The sequence below is a fragment of the Asparagus officinalis genome, chromosome 1, assembly GCF_001876935.1.
Source record: "Asparagus officinalis chromosome 1, Aspof.V1, whole genome shotgun sequence".
NCBI lineage: Eukaryota > Viridiplantae > Streptophyta > Magnoliopsida > Asparagales > Asparagaceae > Asparagus > Asparagus officinalis.
The window spans coordinates 92,413,491-92,428,921 of NC_033794.1; positions in this window are offsets into that span (position 1 = coordinate 92,413,491).

The following is a 15,431-nucleotide window of genomic DNA, read 5'->3' on the forward strand; positions in this document are numbered from 1 at the left end:
CCCCCCTCTAGGGCCTAACAATTGGTATCAGAGTTTGGTGCTCTTTGATTTAAGGTCTAATCGCCTTGAGTTAAAGATCCAAGTTATCTTCTTGCGCTAATCTAGTTATGATTGCATTTGTCTTGCTTGCATATATTCATATATATATCATGAATATAAATATATTTCGTTTAGGCTATGATCCAAATATTGCTCCAAATATTACTCCAAAATTTAGAAATTTCCCTTATGCTCAATGGTGCTCAAAATTTAAAATATTTGTTGAATCTAGAAATATTAACTTATGCGAAGTTATTGATTGTGCTTATATTGTGCCCACATTGAAGAAATCTAAGTAGAGCAATCATGATAAGAAAATATTTTCAATGAACAAGCTTTTGTTAGAATTTTTGCTTAATGCTTTTGACTCATCCTTTTCTAACAAATTTGTTCATTTTGATAGTGCTTACAAACTTTGGAAATTTATTGAAGCATATCAATGGGACTTGGAGGCAATCTGACAAGCTTTGGAGAATTCTTCTTCAAGTTCATGTGGAGCATCATGCACACGGCCACAAGAGGATAATTCTTGTGTAGTAAGTGATTCTGATTCCGATAACGATTTATCTATTGATGAACTCGCTTGTGCATATGAAAGATTGTCTCATGCCTATACTAAATTGCAAAATAATTTTATTGATCTTAAAAGCAAGCATATTAGTTTAAAATCCGATCATGAGTCGCTAGCTTCCAAACTTGATATTGTTGTTAAAGAGAATGCTATTTTGAAAGAAAACAATGAGTTATTAAGTTTGGAAAATAATAACATGTCTTCATCTATTGCTAGCTTAACTCATGCTAATAATGATGCCATGATAGAAGTAGAAACTATTAGAAATGAGTTTAGTTTTTTTAGAAATGATCATGTTTCATCTACTTCTATTTCCAATGCTTGTATGCATAATGATAAATTGAATCTTGTGAAAAACCGCACATCATGCTTAGATTCAACTATTAACACATGAATTGATAATCATAAGAAACTTATGGACAAGTGTGCTAAATCTAGTGCTATAACTTTAAAATCACCTACACACTATGCACACTTGTATAGCAAAGTTTATAAGTGCTCCATTTGTGATCGTAAAGACCACATTGCTAAATTTTGTTATGATGCACACAAATCTTCTAAGGTTAATGCTTCTTGTGCATCTCATAAGGCTTCTTCATCACACACATATGTGCATGCACGCACTCATAAAGTTCATCATAAGCATGCTCATGTGTTTAAATGTGATATATGTGGTCGTTTTGGTCACTTGGCAAAATATTGTTTTGATTTGAAAAAGAAATCTCATTTGCCAAATGTTTCTAGTAGACCACATGTTTTTAAATGTGATACTTGTGGTAGATTTGGCCATTTGGCGAAGTTTTGTTATGATTTGAAAAAATATTCAAACTTACCAAATTTCTCAAGTAAACCACCTTTGTTTAATGATGTTTCTCATTTGCGATATAATTTAAAAGAAAAATCTTTATTTGTAAATGATTCCTGTGCACGAGCTAATGGTCCACAAAAACAAATGGATCTCTTTCATTACACAAATTATAATCGAAAGGGTCATTTGCAAGGTTATTGTTTTGACCGTGCTAGTGCACCATATACGCCCAAGAGGGTTCATAACCATAGGGCTTTTAGCTTAAAAGATAGGGGTCATGTCCCCAAATCTCTTGGTACCAAGAATTCTTGGGTACCAAAACAAATTTGATTTTTAAAACCAAGTACTTCAGTGATTTTTATTTTTCTTTGTCTTGGTTTTGAAAATTATGCTTTGAAATCTTTGAATATGAAAACAATTTTTCTTTGATTAATTATTTTGTTTTCATGACTATTAGTTTCGATTTTAAATGAGAGGTTTGTAATTATATATCCTCCGGGTTTATTGAGTGTTTATTCCCAAATCTTGTTTACCGGGTGCTAAATATATTTATATGGGTTGATACTAGCTCAAGAGCTAGATATAGTTGCCTCTCTTGATTTTTGAAAATCAATGATGATTTGAGTTTATACTTTTAAAGATGATTTTTTCCATAGTTCATGATTCTTATATATTTTGTAATCTTATTTTTTGAACTATGAAAATTTTGTTTTGATTTGTTCTTTTGAATTTATTATATAGCACAAATAGATGATTTGTTCTTTTGAATTTATTATATAGCACAAATAGATGATTCAAATTTCATATATGCTTTATAATGTATTCTTTATGTGGTTTGATCAAGTTTTACAAAGAAAATTTTCTTTATTGATCAAATATTATTTTTGGACTTAAAATTTGATTTATGATTTCATTTGGTTGATTTGAAAACTTTTTTATTTCATAAATCTATTTTTATACACTATGTTTTTAAAATTATGTAATGAGACACTTCTTTCATATTAACATATTTATATGTGTTCTCATTATCTTTTTTGTATGTGAGTTATGTTTAGCATGTTTTTAATCTATGCTTTCTCACATATGTATGCTTTAGCATTCATTTCATACATTCATGAGGCATTTTGATAGGGGGAGCAATCCCTATATTTTTATACTCACCCATGCATATTGATAGGGGGGAGCTTTCGCTCTCTTCATCCTTTTGTCCCCTTTTTGATATTGTCAAAGGGGGAGAAATATTGTGAGTATACATTTCCTTGTTTATATGCATGTGATATATAATTTATATATTCATTTTCTTTCATGCATATATCCTTTTTGTAAATTGTTTGTCATCATCAAAAAGGGGTAGATTGTTGGCCTTCTTGTTTTGATGATATTTAATAAATAATTTACTTCTAATATTGTTTGTTTAGTGTTTATGTTTTTATATTTATTCTAAGCAAACAACGTGTTGGAGGATGGATGGAATCGAGCATTCACAATCATAACAAATGGAGGTTGGCGAAATTATGGAGTGAAGCCTACGCAATTCAAAGTTAAAGATTCAAGTTCAAGCTTCATCCGCAAGTGTACCAAGTTGAGCTACATCGAAGATCAATCAAGCTTGGGTAATTTAGTTTAGGAGTTTATATTATGTGTGTTAGTACCTTAATATAGTTATATATATACATATATGTTTTGGTTTGATAGTTTTCAAGTTTTACTATGAAACAATTAAATATAATTAGAAAACATATTTTAGTTTCATACTTATATGCATATATATGATTTCATCAATATCAATTTTATTTAGTTCAATGAAATCATGTTTTAGTATATTATATGTGTATTTTGATAAAATACTATATTCATTGTTTATAGACTTCATAACAATAGCTTACATCTTTTTTCAAGTCTATAAAATCATTTTGTAATGTTTCAAAACATGGTTAAGCTAAAATGTCAAAACTCGTATGTTTACACTTTCATGTTTTGGACTATTTTGTAAAATGATGATATTTCTCATTTGGAAAGTCCTTTTAGAAAACCAGTTTTTGTAGCATGTGTATTATCATGTTTACAATCGTTTCCCAAAGTTTCATAATTTTTAGAATTTATTTGATATTTTTAAACAGTTTTTTAAAATTAAAAACTGTTTTCAAAACCTGTATTTTTAATATATCAGTTCTCGGTCGACCGCCACGGTCGACCGCGCTTAGTTCTTTTCCTGAGTGGGCAGCAACAACTTTCACGGTCGACCGTGACGGTCAACCGTTAGCCTGTAAGTTCCCACGATCGACCGCCACGGTCGACCGCAGCTTTCTCTGGATATTTTCTCAGTTTTGGTTTTGCCTCGCGGTCGATCGCGAATTTCCCACGCTCGACCAGCCATTGTTTGGGGCTTTTTAGTCTTTTGTTTGGGGTTTTTAGCTGAGGATTTGGGAGGCTATAAATACCCCCATTGATCTCAGTTCTGAACCAACTAATGAGAGTGTTTTAAACAAGTTTTAAACAAGAGTTTAAGTGTGTTTAGTGTTTGTTTTGTTTGTGAAGAAGTTTTCTCAAGTGGAGGAGATCATCTTATTGTTTGGGCTTCAATCTCCATCTCTCCATTTTGTTATTCAGAGAAGAATCTCTAAACTCATATCTAGCTATTTATACGTTTGATTTACATTTCCATAAGCTAGTATTTGTATTGAGTTTAGATTTGATTTTATTTTCTCATTGCTTACACACACAACCATTGAGCTTATTGTATTTACATACATTGTATAATTAGGTTGTGGAGAGTTGTAATAATTGAGAGTGAGTTACATTGAGTTCTCATCTATTGAGGAGAACATATTTGTTATTACATTGTGAGTGTTGTAAGGTTTTCGGTGAGCTAGAAAACCGAGTATGTTGTGAAGTTTTCGGTGAACTAGAAAACCGAGTGTGAGGAAAGAACGTTGATCGGTGAGCATTGAAAACCGACATTGTGGAGTGATTATGAACGTTGATCGGTGAAGGTTGAAAACCGACATTGTGAGGTGTAAACGTTATTCGGGTAAGCATAGAAAACCCGGTTGTGATAGTGGATTTCTTCCCGGGAGTGGGGAGCGGAGACGTAGGACGGAAGGTCCGAACTCCGTGATCATTTGAGTGTGATTGAGTTTGTCATTGGCGCATTTTCTTTTGCATTTATCTTATATCGCAATTGTGCATCGCTCATTTATTTCATCTATTATCTTGTTTATGTTTATTTCACCCTTGTGTTAGTTTATATATCATTGCATATATTTTTATCATATATGATATATCTCATTGCTAGGATGTTTACCTTTGTTCATATTGCTTATTCTTGCTTGTAACATATTGCATATCTCTCTTGCAAGAATAATTTGTTAATTAGATTTAATTGGCATAAAATCGGATTAGATTAGCATAAGACCCTAATCACCCCCCCCCCCCCCCCTCTCGGGTCTAACAATGAGCAATCTAACCCCAATGAACCACTCTTAAACAAAAGTTTTGCCAGCGTTTTTGCTGATAATCGAAAACCAGGCACTGGACTGAATAGGACTTATGTTTTCCCTTCTACTAAATCTAATTATGGATGAATGAAATGATGGAGCTCATTTATGGCAGAATAGCTTAGTTGGCTATGTTTTTGGTCTTAACGTTAAATTCAAAGCTATGGAATCTTATGCTAAGAACTATGGAAAAATTTCAATTTCTGAAGTTTTGCTGCTCAAATATGGATTATTCTCATTTCAATTTCAAAATTAAGAGGCAATGCGAGGCATTCTTGAAGGGGACCTAGGTTCTTTGGATCTAGACCTCTAATGTTGAAGGCATGGTCTATTGATATGGATATGATAAACCAGGGGATGTACTATATCCTATGTGGATTCAATTGTCTAAGTTTAGACTTAATCTCTGGAATTCTATTGGAATTAGTAAGGTTGTAAGTATTATTGGAAATCATATCACCACTGATAAGAAAACTGCTAATAGACAGAGGCTTGCTTATGCCAAAGTCCTTGTTGAAGTTAAACTCCCTTCTGAAACTTTCAGATAGTATCAACATACAAGAGCCTAATGGAAAATCTTGTGCTAAGAAAGTTATGTATGAATTCAAGCCAAGATGGTGCACTAAATGTAAAATGGTTAGACTGATACCAGTTTCTGTATAAAGAACAAAGTAGTACAGAAATGGTGCCTAAGACAAAAAAATATTGATTCAGCTTATACACTAGTCAAAGACAATTTAGTAAAGGACAGTCCGGCTTCCCATTCTACAGAGCCTAGTAATTTGGAAAAGCATATTAATCTTGAGAGAAATTCATCATCTGTCCATACACCAATCTATGAATTTATGCATGCATCTATCAATAGAGACATTTCGTTGAAATTAATATTTGCTAAGATTTTTTTAGATGGCCTTGGAAATATTCATATCATCCAGAGCAATAAGTTTTCTTCCCTTGCATCTCAAACTAATGAATTAGACCCCTATTATGTTGACAGAGAAGGTACTAAGCTATGAACTTTGCCTTTTGAAATGTTAGGGGATTTAACAAATCTCCTAAACAACAATTAGTAAAAAAATTTATCTCACACTATCATAATTCACTTCTTGCTCTTCTTGAAAAGAGTTACTAGTTGTAAGTGTAAGTGTCATACTCAAGGTTTAAACAAGTGTCCAACACATGGACTAAGACTAGGTGTAATGGATACCCAACACATGGACATCATATATAAATTGTCCAACACATGGACTGAATGATGAATGTCCAACACATGGACTGAATATAATGAATGTCCAACACATGGACTGAATATGATGAATGTCCAACACATGGACCGCACATAATAATTGCCCAACACATGGACTGAATGAAATGTGTAGAATATCGATGAGATATATGAAAAGGATGCATATACACTAATTTCACACGTGTCTCGGTATGCAAATCTAAACTCATGTCCGCAAGCCATCTCACATATGAAGATACATAATAAACAATAATTTCTAATACCAAATATTCGAGGTGACTCCTCGTTCACATTAAAGCACACAACAAAAGTAAACATGCACAAACTATGTCGGCGATCAACCGAAACAGGCAGAAACTCTTCACAGGTTTCTGTCTACTTCAAAACAAATCTAGAAGTGACATTATTATTTTCCAAGCATAATATTACTGATATCAATATATATGAAACAACATGAAACAAAATATTAGCATGTAAATATATCGTCGAAACCCTAAACATTTATATACACATGTTTAAACGTTTTAAAAGCAAAAACTTATGATTTAATTCATGATTAATAAATTTCAAATCAAAATTTTGTCAAGGTTACTGCTGTAATCAATTATAAAATTATGATAATGTATTCTCACTTCATAAGTTATAAAGATCTATCTTTTGTACACTAAAAATACGTTTTAGGCTCGAAAAATCCAAATAAAACTTAATAAAACATGCAAAATAAAAGGGTGCAGTGTTGGGTGAGATGTTACTTATCTCAGATGCTGAAAAACTCCTGCCACGTGAAAGAGAACCAATCTCCTTCGCTGCACTTCACAAAACCCGCTGAAAAATCCTCCAAAATCCCTCAAAATCGCCAAAGGAAAGAACTAGGGTTTGAGAGAGGGGAAAAGGTGCTGCTAGGGTTTGGAACATAGGAGAAAAGAGGTGTTTTTTGTATTTAAACATGTGTATATATGACAGCAAACCCGAAAAGCTACAGCCCAAAACCTGAAACCTAAAACTGGAAAACCCAGTCTGACTAGAAACATACTCTTCGGTATTTTGGCTATAACTTTCGTATCCGACCTAGGAATGAGGTAATTAAAGATTTGTTGGAAAGCTGCTGAAGATATATACAATTTTGGCCTTTTAAGTTTTTCTATATTCACAACATATCAGTATGTAAAATATAAAATCTCTCCACTGGTCATAAATTTTTAGATTTATACATCGAGCATGATTTGTGCATTTGCTCTTATATATTTACATATATATATTGAATTGATCTCAAATCAATTCCTAGCGTACTAAAACATCATAATATGTTATTTTAAATATATAACATATTTTATCATAAAATATTCAAAATTTTAGGGTTTTACATTCTTTCCCCCTTAAAAGAATTTTGTTCTCAAAATTCAGAAATCATACTTAACTGAAAGATAGTATTAGTAAGCATGTTGAGGGTGAAATCTAACCCACGCATGCACTTGTCATAATATTAAACTCTTGATAAGCATATAGGGATATTTATACGTAACAATCCAGAATGACTATGTTCTCACTCAACCCTTAATCAAATGGAACTAGTACGTCGGGCGAAAAATCCAAACAAAAAACCCCCCATATATATACCATATGTTCCAAAAGATTGAGAATTAAGCGGAAATATCTTTATTCTAGCGTTAAATCTAATATAACCATACAAATAATCACACACATAAATCAATCAACTTCCTCAATAGGTGCAAGTAGTCGTGCTGCATAACATATTCGCGCTCCCGAGAATCATCCTTGATGTCTACACTTAACCATCTAAAATATAAATACCCTCACTTAACCCCTAACTAAATGGAACAAGTACATCGAGCGAAAAATCCAAACAAGAAACCCCTCATATATATACCATATGTTCCGAGTACTTAGGAGATAAGTGTTAATACCCTCATTTTAGTGTTAAGTATAAACATCACCATACATGTAACCATAAGTCATATATAAGTCATACTAAAATTTAATTTACCTGCTCAAACAGGTGAGGGTAGTCGCGACGCATATTCTCCTCGCGCTCCTAAGAAACCTCTTCAACTCCACTCCGGTTCTACTAAACTTTTGCCAAGGGAATCACTTGTTTCTATGTCTTTTGTCCTCTCTAACAAGTATACAAATTGGGATCTCAATCGTAGTCAAATCGTCCTGAAGCTAAAACTCTGATGCATCCAACACTCGCTACTGCTTCCCATCATGTAAGCGCTTCTTGTGCATAGAAATATGAAATACATTGTGTATACTAGATATCGATGCTGGAAGACCTAGCCTGTATGACACAGCTCCCATGTACTCCAAATTTAGAAAGGTCTAATATACATCGGTGCAAGCTTCCCTCGTCTTCCGATTCGCTGAACGCCTTCCATAGGCGATACCTTCAGCATAACTGAATCTCTAACCTGGAACTCCAAAGGCCTTCGTCTCTTATTTGCATAGCTCTTTTGCCGACTCTGAGCGGCTAGAATCCTCTTTATGATCAATGCTATCTTATCAGTAGTCTGCCTCACAAGCTTTGGTCCAAACATTAAGCTATCCTCTGGCTCTGCCCAACATATCGGTGATCTACAAGGTCTCCCATACAATGTCTCATACGGGGCCATACCGATTGTCACTTGATAACTATTGTTATAAGCGAACTCTATCAGTAGAATATGATCCTCTCAGCTATCTTAAAAGTCAATGATGCAAGCTCACAACATGTCTTCCAACACCTGATTTACTCTCTCCGTCTAACCATTCGTCTGTGGGTGGAATACACTGCTGTATGATAGTCTACTGCTAAATGAATCTTGGAAACTTCTCCAAAAGTGTGAAGTGGACACTGAACCTCGATCCGATACAATCGTGTCTGGAATTCCATGAAGTCAAATTATCTCCCGAACATATAACCTCGCATACGTCTCAGCTGTATATGTAGTCTTCACTAGAATAAAAAATGTGTTGACTTCGTTAGTTTATCCACTATCATCCAATTAGAATCATTCTCTTTGTTTGACTTCGACAACCCTACAATAAAATCCATATAAATGCCCGCCCACTTCTATTCTGGAATAGGTAAAGGCTGAAGTGTTCCTGCCAGTCTCTGATACTCTGTCTTCACTTGCTGACAAGTGAAACACTTTCCCATATACTCTGTAATCTCTCTACGCATACCACTCCACCAGAAGTGTCTCTTCAGGTCCTTGTGTTGGACCTTAGAGGGGGGTGATTAGGATCTTATGCTAATCTAATCAGATTTAAATGCTAATTAAAACTTACTAACAAATATCCTAGCAAATATGATATGTAACAAGATAATTATGCAAGGATATGAAACTAATACAAGGGTGAAACAAGATATAAATAATATAGTGGATGAAATAAACAATGAGAGAGTGGTAATAAAGATGTTCACAAATATAAGTGCGCCAAGCCAAACTCAAACAAGCAATATGATCACGAAGTTCGGACCTCCCGTCCTACGTCTCCTCTCCCCACTCCCAGGGACAATTCCACTATCACACCGGGTTTTCAACGATCACCCGAAAACATTTACACCACACAATATCGGTTTTCAATGCTCACTGATCAACATTCACATTCACAATGTAACTACACTAACTACCACCTCAAGTATTGGTCCTCACATATCAACTCCCTCAAGTGCTCGGAATTATCACCTCTCACTAGGCCACCGACGCCACTCCTCTCGGTATCGACTCCGTCCTCACTACACACTCCTCTTGGTGTACTAGTGTATTACAAAGTGTTCCTCACAATTAAGGTTCACAAATACAAATAAATTTGTTCTCTATAATGGATGAGAACACAATGTAAGCTCACACTCTAAGTCACACAATCCCACAACCTAAATTATACTAAGTATGAAAATACAATAAGCTCAATGGTTGTGTGTGTACAAAGAGATAAATAAAATTGACTAAACTCAATATAAACACTAGCTTAATAAAATGATAATCAAACAATAAAATGTAAAGCTGGATTGAGTTTAGAAAACTTCTCTAATAAATGACAAGAGTGAGAGAGAGAGAGAGAGAGAGAGAGAGAGAGATGATTTGAAGCTCAAACACCAAAGATTATCTCCTCAAGCCCTTGTGAAATTATCTTCACAAACGAAACTCTTAAACAAGGCTTAAACACCTTTAAACAAACTTAAACCCTTGTTAAACTTTCTTAAAACATTCTCTTAGATAAACTAAAAAATGAGAGCAAAGGGGGTTTATATAGCCACCCAAAACCTCAGCCAAAAACCCAAAAGGAAAAGACCAAAAAGCCCAAGAATCAGAAATTTGATTCTGTACAAATATAGTTGTTACAGTGTTACGGGTCGACTCGTCACTGTTCATGAGTCGACTCATAACTAGCCGTTACAGGCTAAAAACAACTTATGGGTCGACTCATAAAATTCATGAGTCGACTCATCATGCATGGGTCGACTCATGAAGTCATGGGTCGACTCAGCAGAAACAAAACTAGTTTTCCAGCACACTTCATGAGTCGACTTATGTCAGGCATGAGTCGACTCAACCTGATAGGTCGACTCATGATGTTATGAGTCGACTCGTCAGAACCAAAATGTAAACTACACAACAGTTTATGAGTCGACTCAACACTATTCATGAGTCGACTCATGACATGCACACAGCCTGTTTTAAACAGTACATGTCAACATAAAACAGGGTTTAAAAATATCAAATAAATTCATAAAAATGTAAAACTTTGGAAAATGATTGTAGACATGATAATAAACATGATACAGAAATTGGTTTTTAAAAAGAACCTCACAAATGAAAAATATCATCATTTTGCAAATATGTCCAAAACATGAAAATGTAAACACAATAGTTTTCACATTTTAGCTTAACCATGTTTTGAAACATTACAAAAAGATTTTGTAGACTTAATAAAAGATGTATATGATTATTGTTAAGTCTAAAAGCTAAGAATATAATATTTTTACAAAATTGTATATTTTGCAAACTTTTTAAAAATAATAAATATGATTTCATTGAACTAAATAAAATTGATATTGATGAAATCATATATATGCATATAATTATGAAACAAGAAATATATTTTCAATTCTATTCAATTGTTTCATATTAAAACTCGAATAATATTAAAACAAAACATTTATGTATATATATAACTATATATATACAAAAACCAAAATGTGTATGTGTGTATATAATTGAGCTTAAAGTACTTAACACACATAATATAAACTCCTAAACTAATTATACCCAAGCTTATGATCTTCAACGAAGCTATATCTTGGTACACTTACGGATGAAGCTTAAACTTGAATCTTTAACTTGAATTGCATTGGCTTCACTCCATAATTTCTACCAACCTCTATTGGATATGATCATGAAGGCTCGATTCCATCCATCCTCCGACTTGTTGTTTGCCTAGAATAAATACAAAACACAAATACTAGACAAATAACATTAGATGTAAATTATTTATAAATCATCATCAAAACAAGAAGGCCAACAATCTCTCCCTTTTTAATGATGATAAACAATTTACAAAAGAGATATATGCATGAATGAAGATAAATATATAAATTATAATTCACATGCATATAAACTAGGAAATGTATACTCATAATATTTCTCCCCCTTTGACAATATCAAAAAGGGGAAAACAAAAGAATGGAGAGAGTGAAAGCTCCCCCAACCAATAAGCATAGGTGAGTATAAAACAAGTATAGGGATTGCTCCCCCTATCAAAAAGCCATATAGAGTATATAAAATGAAAGCTAACGTAAAAATATGTTGTTAGACCCTAGAGGGGGGGTGATTAGGGTCTTATGCTAATCTAATCTAATTTTATGCCAATTTAAAACTAATTAATAAGTTATCCTAGAAAGTATGAAATACAACAAGATATATGAGCTAGGATAAGTAATATGAACAAATGAATATATCCTAGCAATGAGATATTACAAATATATGAGCCATGATATATAAACTAACACAAGGGTAAAAATAAACAAACTACAAATGTGATAGGGAAAAATATAGGCAATTGGCGATATAAGATAAATGCATAAGTAAATACGCCAATGACAAACTCAAACACACTCAAATGATCATAGAGTTCGGACATTCCGTCCTACGTCTCCGCTCCCCACCCCTGGGGAGAAATCCACTATCACAACCGGGTTTTCTACGCTCACCCGAAAAACGTTTACACCTCACAATGTCAGTTTTCAACGCTCACTGATCAACGTTCACAAACACTCACAATATCGGTTTTTAACGTTCACCGATCAACGTCTACACTCCTCACACTAGGTTTTCTAGCTCACCGAAAACTTTACAATCTCACAAAATAACAAATGATTATTCTCAAATATGGATGAGAACACAATGAAGCTCACTCTTAATGTTACAACACTCACCAACCCAAATATACTATGTATGCAAATATAATAAGCTCAAGTGGGTGTGTGTAAACAATGAGTGAAATAAAATCTAACTCAAATAGCAAACTAGCAATAATAAGAATATGAAAATCAATAATAATATTGCTAGAGAAAAGAGTTAGAAAACTTCTCTATAAACACAAAGAAAGGATGATGAAATATTACAGATGAACTCTTTAACAACTGTTGTAAGCTCCTCTTTGTAAAACCCCAAACTTAAAACAAACTAACCAAGCTTAAACCCTTATTAAACTTTTGTTTTAAAAACTTCTTGGTTAATCATGTAAGATGAGAACAAGGGGGGTATATATAGCCTCCCAAAATCTCAGCCAAAACCCCAAAGGAAAAGACCAAGAAACCCAAGAATCAGAAATCTGATTCTGTACCCAAACTAGTCGTTGGAGTGAACGGCGATCGATCGTGAAAATCTCACGGTCGACCGCGAGCCACTTTCGAAGCTCAGAAAATTCTAGAAACTTTGACGGTCGAACTTGGCGGTCGACCGTGAGAATTCGTGACGGTCGACCATGACAGTTTCTGTTTGACTCCGCAGGTAAAAACTCAGGTGCGGTCGACCGTGGCGATCGACCGCAAACTGATACATGAACAGAACAGTTTGAAAGTTGATTATCTGATTTTAAAATCCTATTTAAAAATATTAAATAAATTCTAAAAAATATAAAACTTTGAGAAATGATTGTCCACATGATAATACACATGCTACAAAAACTGGTTTTTAGAAAGGACCTCCCAAATAAAAAATATCATTATTTTGCAAAATAGTCCAAAACATGAAAATGTGAACATATGAGTTTTGACATTTTAGCTTAACCATGTTTTGAAACAATATAAAATGATTTTATAAACTTGAAGAAAGATGTATACTGTTGTTATGAAGTCTATAAACAATGAATATAGTATTTTATAAAAATACAAATAGAATATGAAACATATGAGTATGAATATGAATATATATTTGTTTCATATCTATGAAATTAAACCAAACCAACTTATCCACATAAAAACAAACATGTATGAATATAAATATTTATTTATATGCTAAAAACTTTGTTTGTAGATAAACCAAAATCCAAAATGCCTGAGCGGCGGTCGACCGCGGAGGTCACTCCGGTCGACCGCGAAAAGAGCAGAAACAATTCTGCTCAGCAAAACACCCAGCGGTCGACCGCCTCGTCCTCTGCGGTCGACCGCGAAGCAGACAGAAGCCCAGTTAGGGTTTCTGTCAGCTTCGAACCACATACAAACTTGATGATTTCTACACTATTATAAATCTAACATTTCTAATATGTCATATAATAGAAAACAACGAACTGAAATAATTAAAATCTCGTCACCAAAGTCCCAAACACATGAACATGTATGATTTGAAAGTTTTAAATCAATAAAACAGAATTTACTCTTATTAAATTATTTCAGATCTAAATCTCAGGAAAACAAATTTGTGGGTGAGCTTTTAAAATCTGAAATACTTGATTTATGCATCATATACCATAATGATCTAGCATTTATACAAAAATACGATTTTAGGCCCAATAACACCGGATAAAAACTCAAATTTAAGCATGAAAACAAAAAGGGTGAAGTTGGGCGAGATGTTACTCGCCTCTGATGGGAACAAGGGTCCTGAATCTGTAGGAGAACAATCCCCTTCGCTGAACACCTATGGATCTCGCGAAACCCCACCGAAAATCCTTCGTAACGACCCAAAAATGCCAAAATCCAAGCTAGGGTTTTGAGAGGAGATAGAGAAGGGGGCTGAGGCTATTAGGGTTCAATAGAGGGTTCTGAGAGCTTCAAAACGAGTATATATAAGTAGAGTAACAACCGGGTTTGGTATAAACAAAACCAACCCGAAACAGACTGAAACTGGTGTCTGTACGCTGAGCGGTCGACCGCAGCGACCACGGCGATCGACTGCTCAGAGTTCTGGGCCATGCTCAGACTAGGGTTCGGTAAAAAGGTTGTAACTTTCTCATACGATCTCGGAATGAGTTGATTTAAGATTCGTTGGAAAGATATTGAAGAGACCTACAATCTTGGTCTTATACAATTTTCTAGATTCTTACTGAATCAGTATGTAAAACATAGAAATTCTCAACTGGTCAAAATTATCAGATTATCACTATTTGCCTTTGTGCATGTTTTGTGTATTTACACTCATATATTCACAAATATACATTGAATTGATCTCAAATCAATTCCTATCATACTCAAACATCAAAATACATTATTTTTACCATATAACATATTTATAATTATTTATCACACTATATTCAAATTTTTGGGGTTTTACAATGAGTTTTGACATTTTAGCTTAACCATGTTTTGAAACAATATAAAATGCTTTTATAGACTTGAAGAAAGATGTATACTATTATTATGAAGTCTATAAACAATGAATATAGTATTTTATAAAATACAAACAGAATATGAAACATATGAGTATGAATATGAATATATATTTGTTTCATATCTATGAAATTAAACCAAACCAGCTTATTCACATAAAAACAAACATGTATGAATATAAATATTTATTTATATGCTAAAAACTTTGTTTGTGGATAAACCAAAATCTAAAATATGTACATATATATATAACTATATATATATACTATGCTTATGTGTTGATGAGTGTGTATATGATATTGAGCTTAAAGTACTTAACACATAATATAAACTCCTAAACTAAATTACCCAAACTTGTGATCTTCAACGAAGCTCTATCTTGGTACACTCACGGATGAAGCTTGAACTTGAATCTTTAACTTGAATTGCAAGGCTTC